The sequence below is a fragment of the Hyperoodon ampullatus genome, assembly GCF_949752795.1.
Source record: "Hyperoodon ampullatus genome assembly, chromosome: 2".
Lineage (NCBI taxonomy): Eukaryota > Metazoa > Chordata > Mammalia > Artiodactyla > Ziphiidae > Hyperoodon > Hyperoodon ampullatus.
In genome coordinates, this window is record NC_136915.1 from 148,355,585 (window position 1) to 148,361,669 (window position 6,085).

The following is a 6,085-nucleotide window of genomic DNA, read 5'->3' on the forward strand; positions in this document are numbered from 1 at the left end:
GGAAACCAATTCTCTATCACCTAGTGTACAGGTCAGGACTTTTTCTATTGCAAGTATCAAAAAACCCAACTAAAACTGCTTAAAGAAGATGTATTATAAACTTTTTTCTTTTTTTTTACAATTTTTAAAAGCAGTAGGGCTTAATTCAGGTATGGTGTATGTTCTGTTCTCTCCCCATTGCTTGTCTCACACTGGCTTCACTCTCAGGCTTCTTCTGTGCAAATAAGATGCGTACCAGCGGTTCCAGGATCAACTCCGTGGAAAAGCTCTCTCAGTGGTTTCCACAAAGTCTCGCTATATATTGTGGGCTTTGATTGGGTCCATCCTTGAAACAAATCTCTGGCCAGGAAAATGCAGTACTCTGATTGGTCAGGCTAGAGCCACCTGGAGCAAAAAGCAGTGTCATCTGAAGTACATTAGACAAGGAGTTAGGGAGACAGCAATTCTCCAGAGAAAAATTGCTATAGTAGATTCCAGAAAAGGGATGAATGGATGTTGGGCAGCAAAACTCGCTGATATTTACTAGCTGGACGTTGGAGATTAGCTTTACTGGTGTCACTTAAATCCTGATAATCCACATTGAGTCACCTGGCTACTGGAAATCTTCACCTTCCCAATCTCAAATGCCTGGACACCAGGCTTTGAAATGCATCTCACCTGTCACCTGAATGAGGGAAGCAGGTTGCCCTCTCCATCAAAAATGCCCCCTATGCTCTGTAAAACAACTCGTGAAGTACTTCTCATGTGAGATAAATTAATCCCAACTCTAAGGGCCCTACCAATATGTCTCAATGTTCATAACCCTCTAATTTCATGTACCTCTTTGTATTACAGTTAAAGCTGGATTAAGGGATGTTGTAGTCAAACATTTTCCCAGGGAGTTAGTCCATTAGGAGGGTTAAAATTAACCAGAAATGTACAAAGATGGAGAATATTTATCTTATCTGGATTTCTCTTATGGAGACAACCATACGTGCCTGGAAGAGATTCTTGGATAAGTGCCTTGTGGGGACAGTTGGGGGACAAATGTAGGACACCCAAGAGACCTTCAGAAAAACATGATGTCGAAACTGCCTTCTGTGAAGGGTGGGTTCAGTTGTCTGCAGGGATTTTAGGTCCGAAAGCTGTTCTTCTCTGCCCTTTTCCCTGACCAGCTCAGTCCCTCTCTCCTCTAAACAAATAAGCACATATGTGGGTTTGAGGAAAATCCGGGTATTTCCACTGGCCCCGATTATAATGATGTGTGCATGGGTCTGTCTCACTCCCTGAGACGGGAACTTTGTTTTATTGATAATCTTCATATTCCCCACATCAAGTACAGTGCCTGGCATATAGCAGGCTCTCAGCAAAGATGTCAATGTCACCAGAATTTTAGAAACCACTCCCTGAAAGATGGAAATCTGTCTTAATATCCACTACTCCCTTCAAAATAGTACTTGCTGGTCACCCTGATGCTGGGGAGTCTTCACTTTTGTTTGTTTGCTTGGTATTTATTTATTTATTTATGGCTGTGTTGGGTCTTCGAATCTGTGCAAGGGCTTTCTCAAGTTGCAGCAGGCGGGGGCCACTCTTCATCGCGGTGCGCAGGCCTCTCACTGTCGCGGCCTGTCTTGTTGTGGAGCACAGGCTCAGTAGTTGTGGCTCACGGGACCAGTTGTACCACGACATGTGGGATCTTCACAGACCAGGGCTCAAACCCGTGTCCCCTGCATTGGCAGGCAGTCTCTCAACCACTGCGCCACCAGGGAAGCCCCTGTGTTCGGATCTTTTTGTGAGCATATGTTTTTACTCCTCTTGTATTAGTTTCACAGGGCTTGTATTAGTTTCTCTTGTATTTGTTTGCGGTTAACAAATTACCACAAATTGGGTGGCTGAAAACAACAGAAATTTATTCTCTCACAGTTCAGGAGGCCAGAAGTCTAAAATCAAAGTGTCAGCAGGGTTGGTTCCTTCTGGAGGCTCTGAGGGAGGCTATGTTCCATGTCTCTCTCCTAGCTTCTGGTGGCTGCTGGCAACCCTTGACATTCCTTGGCTGGTGGCTGCATTCCTCCAGTCTCTGCCTCCATTGTCACACGGTGTTCTTCCCTGTCATTAGTCCTGTGTAGCCTGAGGGACAGTGGAGTTGGTAGATAAGCAGGGCAATGGGGCATTGTGACTAGTTGTAACGGATACTTTTGGGTCAAATCCTGTCCCCACCCTTAATTTACAGGCTCTCTGAAGGCTGGACCTGAACCCTAGGCTGGGCTGACATCACTGACCCGAGCAAAGATGTTCATCTGCTTCTTTCCAAAGCAAAGGAAGCAGACATCAGCGCTTGCAGACGTGAAGCCCATGTTCCTGCCCTTCTTCCCCAGAGTTTCCCCTCTCTGGATATCCACCCCTAAACATCCAGCCTTCCCATACTCCAGAAGTGTTGCCCAATCCCAGATTCTAGAAACTCTCTTGCCTTCAAGTCCTCTAGAAATGAAATGATAGACAAAACCCAGCCTGTCTGGGCTTGGCTTTGCTGTGGACAGCACAAAACCAGAGGAACTGTGACATTCAGCAATATACCTGCAGCACTTGTCCCCTGAGCCTCTTTCATCTACAGCCTCTGCTGTGTGATCTGGGCAGTTCTAGCTCTAGGTTTGATCACAGGATCCAGAAGTACATTAGGCATCAGTTACAAAGGAACATTTCTCTAAGGGTCTGGTACTATGTGAAATCCTGACTTTGAAGTTAAGGAAGCATCTTGACTCAGCCCCAGGGCTTTGCATCTAGACTTTGCCTGTGCCCTGCCTGGTCTTCCCTCTTACAGCCACAATAAGAAGCCCACAGCTGGCTGCAGGGCTTGCATTCCTCCTCAGTCACCCCATGCCCTTGGCTTTTCCTTCCTCCTCACCACAGACATCCAGCTCCGAGCTCAAAGGTCCCTGGGAATGCAGGTCATCTGTGGTGTTTTCCCAGAGTCTATTAGGTTCTGAGAGTTTCCAACGACAGGTTTCTGCAACAGAAACCTTAGATCAGTCCCTTCCAGATCTATCCCAGGCAAGGAAATAACTGTAACTTTCTGAGATGTAAAAGATTTTACTTCTGAACAGCTATACAACTCTTGTTTTTGCCCAATTGCCAGTGTCTGAGGGTTCCTACAGGCCTCACCTGGGATCGCTCAGGTTCATTAGCTTTTGGGTGTGTGAGTTTGGGGGAGGCAATGAAGAGGAAAGGGGATGTTCAAAAGCCCAGCGGAATATCTAGTTTGAGCAGTCCCAAGAAAAGAGAACGGACAGGGGGGCATCAAACTCACAAAGAAAGTCCTCACCCTGCTGAAGCAGGGGGCAGCTCAGGGCTCCCAGGGCATGTGTGGCAGGCTGGCTGGGAAGTGGATGCAGCTGTTCTCAGACTGGGTGCTCTGGTCTTGGCTGGCACCCACCTATCCTGAATACCAGGCAACATATCAGTGCTGAGCTGGGCATAGTGGAACTCTGCCTTCTTCAAATTTGCCTTGTGGTTTTATTTTGCAAGTGCAAGCATCCGATGCGCGTACCTTTGCCTCCTGTGTCCCCCTTTTATATTGTGAGTTCAACATCTTAGGCTTTTAGGTTTTCAATTTCCACATCGTAAGCAAAAGAGCCAGTGGAGGATGATTTCCTGGGAGAACAGCTGGACTGTACACAGTTGTGGCTTCAATCACAGTGACATGGACCAACTGGCTATCTCAGGATGCACCGGGAGTGAGAAATGCTTGGGTTCCTGTATTAGTTATCCAGTGCATCATAACAAACCATCCCCAAGCTTAATAACTTAAAACAATAATTATTTACCACCTCGTGACTTCTGTGGATCAGGACTTGAGACAGGGCATAGTGGAATGGCTAGTCTCTGATCCCTGGTGGCTGGGGCCTCAGCTGGGAGGCTTGAAAGCATGTGGGATGGGACGACTTGCCCAGGGCTGGAGGCTGTGCTTCCAAGGTGGCTCAATCACATGGCTGGCAAGTTGGTGCTAGGAGATGGGTTCCTCTCCACACGGACCTTTTGACAGGGCTTCCTGAGTGTCCTTTCAAGATGGTGGGGGGTTTCCCCCAGAGCAAGAAATCTAGGAGACCAAGGTAGAAATGGCAATGACTTAGCCATAAGGAGTCACACAATATCACTTTGGCCATATGCTAATGGTCACAGAAGTCAGCCCTGGTCTCATGTGGGAGGGGACCACATAAGCACATGAAGACCACTGAGAGCCCTCTTGGAGTCTGGCTACCAACATCTACCCTCTGCCCTTCAATGACGCATGTGCCTCTTAAATGCAAAACATATTAACTTCTTCCCCAGGTCCCCTCAAATTTCACTCCTTTATCTGTTCAAAATTAAGGATCTCATCATCTAAATCAGGTCCAGCTGTGGATAATGAGCCTCAGGTGTATTTCTTTGAGTATAGCTGCTTAAGTACAGTTCTTGATCTGAAGATCTGTGAACAAAAGACACAAGCTTTCTGCCCCAAACAAATTTGACATACAATGTTGGGACAGGCATATTATAACCACCTATAACCATTGTAGACACTCCTCAAAGGGGAGAAAAATGGAGTCACTGATTATAGCTAATACGAAATGCATCAAGGCATGTGTTGCCAGTTCCTTGATTATGGCTGAAGTCTTGTGAATGACAGTTCTTGGCTCTACCTTCTGGACTCTAACTTCTACCTTTCCTTTTATACAAATCATAAATCAAAGAGAGCCTGTGTTTGCAGCTTACCCAAGAGTGGGCAGCAGGTTGGTAGCCCTGTGGGGCTGTATTGGAGCCACAAAGGGAAAGTTAAAGAATCTAGGCTTGCTGGACTCAGGGTTCAGCCAGCTTGCCTAGCAACAGGGCCACCGGCAGGGAGCACACAGGTCCCTGATGCAGGCAGAGAAGTTGGGATGGCACCCTCCTGGGGAAAGGGAGATCTTGCTCTGCCAATAGGGAGGCAGGATGCTGTGTACAGAATCCCCTTGGGTCTTGGCTCCTACTTGTCAACCATGAATTAATTTTTAGGCTGCTAATCTGTGTCTTCTTAGCCAGGACATATGGTGTGTACGATAGTTTTCACAGCTTGAAATTTCTAGTATGCCCTTGAATAACCTTCCTCGGCTCCTTGGACAGAGACTGCTTCCACCATGGCTGTACTGCAATAGGCCTTGTCAACAGCACAGAGTCTGGCATCACCCCCCCCCTCCCCGAGTGTGGCTGGGTGGGGGCCCAAGCGGACAAGGATCTGTGGCACTCTCCTCCTCTGGGCTCCTCTGACGTTGGCTTTATGGCTGGGGTGGTTCAGAATAAAGGCATGGTGGGTCAGAAGTGCAGGAGGAGATGGAGCTGTGGCTGACCCCAGATTAAGGGCAGAGATGGTTGTGGACAGAGACTGTGCAAGGCCTCATCTTTGTTATAGCCCAGATGGACTTCTCCTCCGTGTGACTGTATCACCAAATTAAAGCAATTAGGATTTTTTTTTTCTTGGTGGATGGACACTCTGCTCTGAAATTTTCATTAGCAAAATTAAGTTTAGTAGGGGCCAGGACCCCAGGTGATTAAATCCTTGTCTCCAGGGTACACAGCAGTCCCTTTCAGGGAAACCCAGTCCCTCACCCCTGCCTGAGACAGTTTTTTGTATGTTTGTTTTGGACTAATATCTACCATTTATGGGAAAATTTCAAAGCACCCTGCAATATATCACATGTGTTATCTCAGTGGTTTCTCACAGAAGCCCAGTGAAGTAGGTATTACCTCCACATGTTACGGAGAATGTAAGAGTTTCAGAAAGAATAAGCCATTGGCCCAAGATCAAACTGCTAGGGAGAAGCCAAACCATAATTTGATTTTACTATGCCTCAAAATTATTTTTTTATAAGCACTCTGAGTTTTAAAAATTGCTTTGGAAACAAAATCCCCCTAAATAATGCCTGAATGCAAAAGGTACCTTAAAGGTCCAAACATGTGGGTTTATTTAACCAAAAATGTTTTAGGGCTTCCCTGGTGGCGAAGTGGTTGAGCGTCTGCTTGCCGATGCAGAGGACACAGGTTCGCGCCCCGGTCCGGGAAGATCCCACATGACGGGGAGCGGCTGGGCCGCTGA